The sequence below is a fragment of the Mchenga conophoros genome, linkage group LG17, assembly GCF_057382185.1.
Source record: "Mchenga conophoros isolate Kocher_MC1m ecotype Shallow Benthic linkage group LG17, M_conophoros_male_GT1.1, whole genome shotgun sequence".
In the NCBI taxonomy this organism is placed as follows: Eukaryota; Metazoa; Chordata; class Actinopteri; order Cichliformes; family Cichlidae; genus Mchenga; species Mchenga conophoros.
Window position 1 is genome coordinate 21,293,003 of NC_140542.1, and position 13,081 is coordinate 21,306,083.

A 13,081-nucleotide genomic window follows, 5' to 3' on the forward strand; every position below is an offset into this window, starting at 1 on the left:
AATGGCGTGACTATTACTTTGAACAAACATTTACTATTTCCAGTTTGCACTGTCCTTTTTAAAGTTTTACTGTCACTCAGCTGGTAGTTGGTGAGTCTCTGCAGACATGTCACCATCTTCCATGCAAACTAGAGGCGACTGTGGCAGCCAAAGTGACTGCAAGGAGGTTTTTGACAACCAGCTGGGGAACACACACAGACAATGAGTGTCACAGACGGGTTGGTCACCTGTTCTTCCATTTGCGCAACATCTCTAAAATTAGAAATATCCTGTCTCAGAGTGACGCTGAAAAACTAGTTCATGCATTTATTACTTCCAGGCTGGACTACTGTAATTCATTATTATCAGGATGTCCAAAAAACTCACTGAAAAGCCTTCAGCTAATCCAAAATGCTGCAGCAAGAGTACTGACAGGGACTAGAAAGAGAGAGCATATTTCTCCTGTTTTGGCTTCCCTTCATTGGCTTCCTGTTAAATCCAGAATTGAATTCAAAATCCTGCTCCTCACATACAAGGTCTTAAATAATCAGGCCCCATCTTATCTTAATGACCTTGTAGTACCATATCACCCTATTAGAGCGCTTCGCTCTCGTTCTGCAGGCCTACTTGTTGTTCTTAGAGTATTTAAAAGTAGAATGGGAGGCAGAGCCTTCAGTTTTCAGGCCCCTCTTCTGTGGAACCAGCTTCCAGTTTGGATTCAGGAGACAGACACTATCTCTTCTTTCAAGATTAGGCTTAAAACTTTCCTTTTTGCTAAAGCATATAGTTAGGGCTGGACCAGGTGACCCTGAATCCTCCCTTAGTTATGCTGCAATAGACATAGGCTGCCGGGGGATTCCCATGATGCATTGAGTTTTTCCTTTCCAGTCACCTTTCTCGCTCACTATGTATTAACAGACCTCTCTGCATTGAATCATATCTGTTATTAACCTCTGTCTCTCTTCCACAGCATGTCTTTTATCCTGTCTTCCTTCTCTCACCCCAACCGGTCGCAGCAGATGGCCGCCCCTCCCTGAGCCTGGTTCTGCCGGAGGTTTCTTCCTGTTAAAAGGGAGTTTTTCCTTCCCACTGTTGCCAAAGTGCTTGCTCATAGGGGGTCATATGATTGTTGGGTTTTTCTCTGTATCTATGAAGCGCCTTGAGGCGACTTATGTTGTGATTTGGCGCTATATAAGTAAAATTGAATTGAATTGAATTGTTTGCAAAACCTCTGTATTTGTAGATGTGGTTTTAATTTAAGAGAGCCGTCTGTGAAACTGTAAAGTGATTGGCTAACACTTTGCCCATCTGGCCAAACAGGAATTTGGCCTTTAGGTGAAAATTACAGTTGGGATCAGCAGGGAGTTCAGCAGGGATTTTAAGTCCAGGAGTGATTACCTGATTTTCAGGTTCAAGATGTCTCCTGCAGTGTTTACTGTTACTGTTAGCACAAGACAGTTTTTGTCTCACACGTGGCACGTAAACGTGAGCTGCTTTTCTCTTAACAGCTGCAGGTGTTCTAATGATGCTGCTTTTCTGAGGTTCAAACATTTCTGAGGTTCTCCATTTCTGACATTGCTCTGCAGTAACAATAGCAATTGTGATGGCGTGTTTTTGGTAGCTAAACAACAGATTGGTGCATGAATGGGTTTAACAGGAGATGGATATCGTTACTCTTGCATAAGGCCGAGATGCAGCAGGTGCAGCGGCCACTCACCAGATTTAAATGACTAAATTTATCAGCTCATGCCCGACAGCTGCCCAAGGACACTTCAGAAAATTACATGGGAATATTAAACTTCAGACCTTTTTTTTTCTCTGTGCAATATCTCGGCATAAGTATGCCTCTCATAAAAACACTTCAACAGGATTTTTCCTTGTTTTTTTTACCTCACGCAGGGAAACAGGAGTAATTGGAAGCAGGTGCATGACATGCAACAGATGTCTGAAATTGAAAACAAATAAAAAGGTTTCAGCGCTTCAATCAAAGGCAAGGCAAGGCAAGGCAAGTTTATTTGTATAGCACAATTCAACAACAAGGTGATTCAAAGTGCTTTACAGAGACATTAGAAACAAGAACAAATAAAAAGCATGATTTAAAATTGATTAAAACAAGCAAATAAACTAACTAACTAATTAACAAACAAACAACAGTATATAAAATCAAAACAGATAAAATCAGAACAGTAGATAAAATCAGTAGTTAAATGTAAGTTTTGAAATTTAAGCTTAAAGTGTGGATTTGGTGCTTTATTCAAATGCAGCTGAGAACAGGTGAGTCTTCAACCTGGATTTAAATAAACTGAGTGTTTCAGCTGATCTGAGGCTTTCTGGGAGTTTGTTCCAGATATAAGGAGCATAAAAGCTGAATGCAGCTTCTCCGTGTCTGGTTCTGATTCTGGGAACTGATAAAAGACCGGATCCAGATGACCTGAGGGATCTGGATGGTTCATACTGGGTCAGGAGGTCATTGATGTATTTTGGTCCTAAACCATTCAGAGCTTTATAGGCCAGCATCAGAACTTTAAAGTCTATCCTCTGACGGACAGGCAGCCAGTGTAAGGACCTCAGAGCTGGACTGATGTGGTCCACTTTTTTGGTCTTAGTGAGGACTCGAGCAGCAGAGTTCTGAATGAGCTGTAGTTGTCTGACTGATTTTTTAGGTAGACCTGTAAAGATGCTGTTACAGTAATCAAGCCTACTAAAGATGAATGCATGGACTAGTTTTTCCAGGTCCTGTTGAGACATCAGATCTTTTATCCTTGATATATTCTTGAGGTGATAGTAAGCTGACTTTGTTATTGTCTTAATGTGTTTTTCTAAGTTTAGGTCTGCATCCATCACTACACCCAAATTTCTCGCCTGGTTTGTGGTTTTTAGATGTATAGATTGAAGTTCTCTGGTGACCTGTAATCGTTTTTCTTTGGCGCCAAAGACTATTACCTCAGTTTTGTTTTTGTTTAGCTGGAGAAAATTGTGGCACAACCAGTCATTGATTTCCTCAATGCATTTACCAAGAGCCTGTACAGGGCCTCGGTCTCCTGGTGACATTGTGATATATATTTGTGTGTCATCTGCATAGCTGTGATAGTTTATTTTGTTGTTGTTTATAATCTGTGCCAGTGGGAGCATGTAGATGTTAAACAGAAGGGGTCCCAAGATGGAACCTTGGGGAACTCCACATGTGATACTTGTCTGCTCAGATGTGAAGTTACCTATTGATACAAAGTATTTCCTGTTTTCTACGTATGTTTTGAACCAGTTTAGTACAGTTCCTGAAAGACCTGTCCAGTTCTCCAGTCGTTTGAGTAATATGTTGTGGTCAACTGTATCAAATGCTGCACTGAGATCCAGTAAAACTAAGACTGACATTTTTCCACTGTCTGTATTCAGACATATGTCATTGAACACTTTGGTCAGAGCGGTTTCAGTGCTGTGATTCTGTCTAAAACCTGACTGGAAGGCATCGTAGCAATTATTCTGTTTTAAGAAGTAACTGAGCTGTTGAGAAACTGCTTTTTCAATGATCTTACTTAAAAACGGGAGATTTGAGATCGGCCTGTAGTTGTTCATTTGTGTCTTGTCAAGATTGTCCTTTTTCAGTATAGGTTTGATTACAGCAGTTTTTAGTGATTCTGGAAACACACCTGATAATAAAGAAAAGTTGACGATCTGTAACAGGTCTGACTCTAAAGTCTTTGAGACCTTTTTGAAAAAACTTGTTGGCAGGACATCTAAACAGCAGGAGGAGGAGTTCAGTTGACCTAAGATGTCCTCCAGGTCTTTGCTGTTAATAGGTTGAAACTGTTTCATGGTGTTTAAACAGTTTTTTGGTGGACACAGTACATATCCTGGATCTGCTGTTGATGTACCAATTGCTTGTCTAATTTTTTGGATTTTTTCAGTGAAGAATTTGGCAAAGTCATTGCAGGCCATGGTCGAATGAAGTTCAGCTGCCACTGACACAGGGGGGTTTGTTAGCCTGTCAACTGTAGAAAATAAGACCCGAGCATTATGGCTGTTTTTAGTGATGATGTCAGAGAAGTAGGACCTCCTTGCATTCCTCAGTTGTAAATTATAATTGTGAAGTTTCTCTTTATAAATGTCATAATGAACCTGGAGGTTTGTTTTTCTCCATCTGCGCTCAGCTTTCCTACACTCTCTTTTTTCATTTTTCACCAGTGTGGAGTTTCTCCATGGAGACTTTTTCCTTCCAGAGATAACCTTCACCTTAATGGGAGCAATAGTGTCCATTACATTTAACATGTTAGCATTGAAGCTATTGACGAGCTCATTGACTGACCCTCTGGACAGGTCAGGTGTTAATGGGAAGACCTGGTTAAAAATTGCACTACTGTGTTCAGTTATACACCGTTTTGTGATCACTGTTGTTGATATATTTGTGTGGGCTGAGATTTTACTTTCAAAGAAAACACAGTAATGATCAGACAGGCCCACATCAGACACAGTAACCTTTGAAATGCTCAGGCCTTTGGAGATCAGTAGGTCAAGAGTGTGTCCTCTATTATGTGTGGCCTCTGTTACATGCTGAGTCAGCCCAAAGTTGCCCAGAGTGTTACTCAGGTCTTTAGTCCCTTTGTCCTGAGGGTTGTCCACATGAATGTTAAAATCCCCAGCAATAATTACACAGTCAAAATCAACACAGATCACAGACAGCAGTTCACTGAGGTCATTAAAAAAGTCTGTGCAGTATTTGGGAGGCCTGTAAACATTAAGAAACACAACTTTGGATGGGGCCTTCAGCTGTAAAGCCACATATTCAAAAGACTGAAAACTTCCAGGAGATAGCTGCTTACATTGAAATGATTCATTAAATAAGACAGCAACCCCTCCTCCTCTCCTGCTCGCCCTGACCTCACTGATAAAACTGTAGTTAGGAGGGGTCGTCTCGATGAGAACAGCTCCACTGTTACTTTGGTCCAACCAAGTTTCAGTTAAAAACATAAAATCAAGGCTGTGCTCAGTGATTAAATCATTAATTAAAAATGTTTTCCCAGCTAGAGATCTAATGTTTAATAAAGCCAACTTAAGTGTTTTAGAGGTATTACTTGTCCCCTCGTGTTTGGGAGCAGTCTGTGGCACACAAGGTATGTTTACTATGTTTAAAGATCTTTTAGAGTGCAGCTCTCTGTGTTTTGACCAGGCCACATGTCTCCTGTCACCTAAAAGTACAGAAATTTTAAAACCTTCTAGTAAACAGGGTCCCAGCTTCTCCTGGGAAAAGTCATCACTGCCATAATCCTCACAGCCCGGACCCTTCACACATCACACATCAGACTGCGGAGACAGGGCATGAAGAGGAACTAAGGGGGGCGAGGCTGGGCAATGTGACTTCGATTGCTCTGTTGAGGGTGGGGCTCGATGGCGAACCTTTGGCCGCTCTGGTGGGGGGTTTATGGGGGACAAAAAGGGATTGGGACGGGGGGTAGATCTGAGCCCAGCATTGACCCGCTCCATCATCTCCTCAGTGAATTTCAGGTGTGGGGAGGAGGGAGAAAGGGAGGGGGAGGAGGGTGATGGCCTGTCATGGGGTTTGGGGGACTGGGGAAGGTCGTGGTCCCTTGTCCTGGTCGTTGGTGTTGTTGAGAGAGTTGGAGGCAAATAGGGACCCCTCTTCTTGCCTTAGATGTCTCTCCTTTCTGAGGCTCTTCCTCAGATGCCATGGATGTCTCTCCTTTCTGAGGCTCTTCCCGGGTGGGGGCAAATGGAGCTCCTCCTCAAGGTTTCTGCTGGGCTTTGTCTGTTCTTGGAGTACTGTTTGTTCCTCTTTATGAGATAACTCCTCATTTATCTCAGCCTTGGCACCAAGCACAGATGGATGACGTATGGAATAAAACAAGTTGGAGGTGAACAGTTTCACCCCTGACTTGTTAAAATTAAATCCATTTGCTTTGAACAGATGCCTGCGTTCCCAAAAAATATTAAACTTGTCGATAAAATGCACTGAGTGGTCAGCACATGCTGATATAAGCCATTTATTTAGTGTAAACAACCTGCTGAATCTCTCGTCTCCTCCTCTGACCGGCGGTACAGGTCCACTGATGAATACAGCTGCATTCAGAGAGTTTACAGTATTTAATATTCCAGTAAAGTCCCGTTTCAGAACCTCCGACTGTTGTTTGGACACATCGTTTGACCCTGTATGCAGAACAATGTTTGTCACAGTTGGATATTCATCTGCAATTTGAAGAATTCTCTCCTTCAGGTTGTTGACCATATCGTTAGGAAAGCAGAGGACTTTAGTGTTCTTACCGCACATCCTTTGTACATCCTTTACGGCAGAGTCACCCACAATCAGAGTTTCAGGCCTAGCCTTTAGCTTTCCCTGTGGCCTTTCACTTTTCAACAGATTTTCAGACCTTATTTCACTGCTTTTAGATGGATGGTTGTCCGATATAGATCCAGGGTCCTTTGATAGTGGAGCAAATCTGTTCTGCAGTTTCACATTCAGTTGTTTTGGAGGTTTGTTGTTAACCTTCCTATTCACGGTTGTCCAGTCCTGTTTCCTCCCGTATACAGGGGTAGAAGAGCTTCTCTGTCTCGTAGGAAGTGAAGGCCAGTCGGTTTCAGAGATTTCAGCTCGCTGTGCCCTGCCTGTGATTAGGGTTGCCAACCGTCCCTTAAAATACGGAATCGTCCCGTATTTCGAAACAAAAGTACACGTCCCGTATTGAGCTAATAAGGGACGCACTTTGTCCCGTAATACAGTGAGAATCAAAAGTAGTCTATAAATGTTTATGGAATTAACACTTTGTTTGAAAACATAATTCCCAGCCCCTCTCCTGCTTTGTGACCAATGAGCTGACAGCACACTTATGACAATTCGAGTATGACAATTCAGATTACCGCTCATCTCATTGGTCGAGGAAAGGTCGCTTGCGGAGAAAATACCGGAAGACAACAGATGACCACAACAAGAAGCATGGCCAACAGGGGAACAAACGCCGACTCTGCGGTGCAAGTCTCGGATGACAGTACACCTAAAGCTGGGCAGACACTGTGCGATTTTTTTCAGTCACGTTATTCAGCTCCTGCTCAAACTGCACGATTGACTCGCAGGGGTTAGAAGTTCGTATGCCACGATGTACTCTCACACTATACGGCCCGATGCTCTGATGCGACCTGAGTGCTCACACTGTGCCTCCATAACATGAAGGTTATAACAGAAAATCTGTCGCTCGCTCTCTCTGTCTTTCACTCACACAGACACACCACTACCATCAACTTTGCTAAATTGCTAATGAAAAACATTGATCAGGCAGCTGTGATTGAGCAGCAGTGTAAATCCAACTATTTTCACGGTTGTTGTGGTCGTGATAATTTTGTGATGCCACATCGAAAAGGCTCGGATGAGCTTTCCAAAGTTGTGCCTCCATCGCTTGTGTCCAGATCACACGCTGCACAGCCGTGCTGCAACGTCTTTTTCACCAACGTTTACGTTTGCGCGTGAGCAGTGTGAGCGCCTGTGGTGACACCCTCACGAGCGATTGATGATCGGGAGCTGGTCGTGAGGTGTTAATCACTTCTCGTTACCCCACGTATACTACACGACGCACGATGAAGGCCAAAATCGGTCCGATCACTCAAAAATCGGCTCAAAATGGGCCAAAAATCGCACAGTGTGAGCCCAGCGTTAGAGCAGCAATGTTTGTTCAGAGAAAGGGAAGAATGGGAAAAGGAAAACACCTGGCTGGAAAAAGTTAATATGGGCATGTGCAATGAATATCAGCGCTATGTGGCCAGAAGTGTGATAATATAATTTATTTTGTGTAATAAACAACTGCAAGGATAGATGATTACAACAAATTGATGACTAATACATAAAAGTAATACATAGATGAATAATGATGATGAGTTATGATGCGTAATCATGGGAACAAGCGGGTTTACAAACAGGAGCAGCTGATTAGCATTAGAAAAGCTGAAATAATACCTCAACTGAAGCCAATTGTACTAAATGCACTAAATGTGCACTGTTACAAGAATATTTTTCTTTCTATTGTTTTCTATTATTTTAAGTTAAGCAGGACAGAGTGCTTTTAAAGAAAGATTTACTTATATTCTCAAAAGTTAAGCATGACAGGCTTCTGTTTAAGAAAGAGACCTGTTTTACTGTGTTAATGTTGTCATTTTGAGCTAAAAATAAATGGCTAAATGATCATTTGTTTCCCATGTGTTCATATCACAAAGAATACACATCTACTTAAATCAACTTCAAGTCAAATGGTTAAAAAAATAATTTCACACACAAAAAAAGAGCTAGAAAATTCACCACACTGGGAAGGGTGAAGACAACTGGGTCGCCCGGCCCTGGCCACGAGGTGTCCCTTATTTATTTTTCAGGGAGTTGGCAACCCTACCTGTGATACGTCCTCCCCCTTCCAGGAGACATGATTTATGTCTTGGTTTTGCACCAAGACAGTCTAAGGGGGGATTATCACTTGAGGATTTATAATAATGCACAGAGTCTACTTTCTTGGTCATGTTATCTGTGCTCCTTAGCTGTGTACTAGCTTGCTCATCGCCATTGTTTTGAATCAAAGGCAAGGTTGTTTCATTTCCACACAGTCCATTTACCTCCACGTTTACTTCTAAGCGATGAATTTTTGTCTCCAGTACTGCAATCTTCTGCAGGAGGCTGTGGTAGTCATCTGTGGAGAGGGAAGGCATCTTGTTGCTAGTTAGCCTAGCGGTTAGCACCTTTCCAGGCTATTGAGGCTGCTCGGTGCCCAGACGCTGTAATCAGGCTTCAGCTGTGTCTAGGCCACAGACACACGGAGCGCTGAGGACAAGGTAACCATAAAATGTTGCTGTTTCTGTTAAGAACACTCTAGTCCTAATGATCTACAAGTGTCCAGAAGTTATCGCAGGTAAGCTCACACGGGAAAAAGGGAAAAAAGGGAAAAAATCAGCATAAAAATCAATAAAAATCAATATAAGAAGCAAAGCATTCAAGAGCAAAGAGATGAAGCGTCCACACTCACAAAGGGGAGGAGCAAAGTTCACAAAGAGTTCATCCTGTGATTTTTGATTCATTCCTTGCAGGAAAAGTGAGAGCCTCCAGGCTGAAGTGAACCCCTGAGAGGTGGCAATGAAAGGAACTATAATTTCCTGCCTGAGCCAACTTGATTAGTTTGAAAGCACCTACAAACCAGAACTTCAAAAGGTTCTTTGTGTACATGCTTAACACTCTTGTTCCAGGATCACATCACCCCCACTGACCTCTTAGAGATGTGTTTTTGTCTGATTTCTGCTGTGTAAACAGACACACAGAGCCAGTGCATAAAGGTGGATCTCAGATGAAAATTCAGACTGACTCTCATAACTCAGGACAGCTGAGGGGAAACAGGAATGCAAAAAATGCTTATCTTTACGCACCAGGGCCTCATATTTCAACCCAGGCTTGAGCCTGCAAATGTAAGGCAGCTCAGAGGCTTCATAGGAATCATATCTATGAAAACAAATCATAAAAAAGAAACACAGAGGGCAGACAGACCTATATCAGCAGCACTTGTTTTCCTAATTTGGTCAGTTGTCACCTGCAATCTAACCACAAAAGACATTTGATTTCATTTTAAAAATGTTCTCCAAGAAACTCTGGTAATTTATTCAAGTGAAGACTAAGTTTTTACTTATTTTCTATAAGCTGTTCTAACAGTGGATGTTCATATTACCCATGGCCAAAGTTTCTAATATTGAGGTGATTGTGTGTGAGAGTAATATCTTTGAGACAAATGCGTTTTTACATAGTTTTTTTCTACTCCTTGTCTGTCTGATGTCATAGAGAGGGCACGTCCCTAATACAGTCATCTCATTCATAGGCTGTATCCCAATTCAGGGTCTGCAGCCTTAAAGTACGCAGCCTCAACGATCCTCAAGGGCCGCGTACTCAAAGACCGCTGAGGCCGGAAGTGCGAGGCTTGTGAAATGAGACGGTCTAGCCTCCGTTGCGCTGCCCAGGTTGCCTAGCAACCATGATACTAACAGCTGGATACAGCTTTGTTTGACAGAAATGAAGGAGAAAATCTTTTGTTCATTTGTTTGTTTGTTTCTACATGAGCTTTGATCATTCTCTGTAAGATTAAGCTCAGCTATTGAACGGTGTATATTTTAAAGTAAAGGCTCAAGTTAGTACAAACGTCACTAATGTCACATAACTTTGCCGACATGTGGCCAACAGTGATGTTTTAATGTTCTTCGTTATTAAACATTTGCACATAAATAAGTGACATAATATTCAGTACTTACTTAAAGTTTACCCTCGTCCGCCGTTTTTTTCGGCAAAATTATCCACACCCACCGCCACGCTATGCATTCTGGGATATGTTAGGCCACGAAGTCTACACTGCCACAGCCTTAAAATTCAGGGAAATGAAGGACGCATTTCAGGGTCACATTTCGAGTAGCCTTTGAATTGGGACAGCCTTCGGTGCGCCGCTGTGACGTAATCGGCCTTGAAATGGGTACTTTAAGGTTGCAGACCCTGGATTGGGATACAGCCACAGACTCCCCACCTACCAGCTCTTTAAACTTTCTCTCTTTGTGGAGCAGCCAATGAGACGAACGTTTTCTTAAATGGGGAGGAGCTTAACCTGGGCACTGACATCAAGTATAAGGTAAAAAAGTATTATTTGTAACTGTGGATCACACAAAGCTGCTCTAGTACAGTCCAAGAATAAAATCTAGAGCTGGAAACAAGTTTCCAGAGACCACTCGATATCAAAGACAGCAGCTTATAGCAGTTGACATCAAACTGCATTCTGCGCATCAACAAATGATGTTCAATTCCTTCTAATAATCTCTCTTTATTGAAAAGAAATTAAGGAGCCATATAAAGCTGCATTCGTGCAATTTTCTGAGAAGGAGAAGTTTCTGACTTTAGTTGTTTATTTCTCGACCTCTTAGCTGTATTTGGTGACCCTATTGAGGGACCTGACCCCTATGTTGTGAAGCATTGTGTATAAACTAATATTGAACATTAACAGAATTAATACTGATGTATTAACAGCCTCATATAGTCACATAAATGCATTTGTTATAAATTCATGAAGCGTTTTACACTGAATGCTTGCAGAGCAGTATTTGCAAAGCGGGCAGTAATTGTATATAAAACACTCAAACTGCTTGCTGCACTTTAAATCGTAACCACTGTGACAGGGTAAAGGGTTTGTTCACATGGTTACTGTAATTTCCTGTTCACTCTGAAGGCATTTCTACTGAGAATCAATCACTTTGTCTGTGGAGGACGCCATTTATGAAAGAGTTGAATGCGGGAAATCAGAGAAAGGAAGTGTATTATTAGGAAGGAAGCAAAGGTGAATGTGGCAAAGCAAGGCCGGTTTAAAAAAAAAAAGAAGAAAGAAAAAAGGAAGCTGCTTTCAGCATTAAAGACATTGGGCGAGGCTACATCCTGTGGTGGTATCTTTGCACAGATCACCCTGACTCCATTTCCTTGAACTATGTTTAGTACGTGTGTCCATTTCCTACACACTCTTCCCCAGAGATCTTTTTTTTTTTTTTTTACAGATTTTTCTTCTTCTGACAGAATTTCTGTTCCTGAAGAAAACTCAGAAAATCCCATCAGTGTGTAGAAATTATATTGTTACAGTCCCAGATGATCCCAGGGTCAGAGCTGGCCCACCAAAGTGTGAAGTCTCTGTGAAAACACCAAAACACACAACAAAGAGTCAGTGATAGAGAAACTGTTAAAAGTCTGTTATTTCAGTTTAAGAAGAAAATCAGTGAGTCATCTTTGTATCCAACACTTATCTCTGAAAATGAAATGCTCGTGCCGGACCTCTCAGCTTCATGTAGTCTTATTATAATCATCTAGACTTATACCAAAGTAACAAACATTGACATAGATGGTGGCCACATACTGAACAATATTAGCTTGAATAACAGCTGGTGTTGTCATGTTAATAATGCCAATCTGGAAACACAGATGTAGTCAGAAGTTTACATCCACTCATCCTGAGCATGAATGCCATTTAATTTGGGACTTTTAATGAGTTCTTTGAGCTTTTCTTTTTCCACAGTGGAATGATTGTACAGGATACAACTTTAATTACTTTAAAAGTTTAGTTTTTTGGGTCAGAGGTATGTATTTGTACATTTGTAGTTCATTAACAAGCTTCTGGCATAATTCTGGCTGGATATTTGACCACTCTTCTTGGTAGAATTGGTAAAGTTCACTTAAAGTGATCGTTCCCCTGGCATGGACCCAGCTCTATGTGCAATCCACAAATTTTCAATAGGTTTGAGGCTTTGGGAAGGCCCTTCCACAAGCTTAATGTTAGCCCGCTTTATCGATTCCATAACCAGTTTTGGTTATTTGAGGTCATTGTCCTGTTGTGTCCAAGTTTAAACTTCTAGCTGTTGATTTGAGGTAAAGTTGAAGAATTTGGAAGTAGTCCTCCTTCTTCATTATTCTAAGCATTTTGTGCAAAACAGCCCCAGTGCATGATGCTACTACCACCATGCCTGACAGGTGGTTACTGCTCTTAGGTTTGGAAGCCTCATCTTTACTCCTTTAAGCATACCTGTTGTCATTGTGGCCAAATAGCTCAAACTTCGTCTTGTCTGACCATAGAACTTTTCTCCAGAAGACACTTTGCTTGTATATGTGGGTAGCAGCAAGTATCATTCAAGAGTGAAGGTGTGGATTTTTTTTAAGGACAGGCATCTTTACTGATCAGCTCTGTAACTTTGGATAGTGATGTGGTGTGACTGTCCACAGTGATGTGGAGTTCCAGCGGTTTCCAGGTCGTGGCAGGCTTGAGAACTGGTAGTTCTTGGATTGTTCCTGAACAAGAAAAGGGTGACAGTTTGGATTTTTTGTCCAGACCTTGGTTAAGTTGTGACACATCTAAATAACGTGTACTTACATACAGTTGTTTGAACTGATGATCTTTGAATCTGCAGTTGTTTAGAAATGTGTAAATCTACAGTTCTCCTTCTTAGATCTTCTGTGAATTCCTTGGACTTTCCCATTGTTCTGATCACTCCAACTAGCGCTGTCAAGAAAATGCTTTTTTATGATGCAAAGATAAACTACCAGTAGTAGTCAATCATGCTTACA

General features: G+C 41.6%; 1 long non-coding RNA gene across 1 annotated transcript; it reads right to left on the bottom strand.

The window, feature by feature from the left end:
* Window positions 1–9,909: 9,909 nt before the first annotated feature.
* On the bottom strand, window positions 9,910–13,070 carry LOC146555454 (uncharacterized). Its single transcript, XR_014889118.1, has 3 exons — window positions 12,888–13,070; window positions 12,543–12,805; window positions 9,910–11,656 (listed from the first exon to the last, which is right to left on the bottom strand). It is a non-coding gene; the product is annotated as an uncharacterized LOC146555454 (long non-coding RNA).
* Window positions 13,071–13,081: the final 11 nt, after the last annotated feature.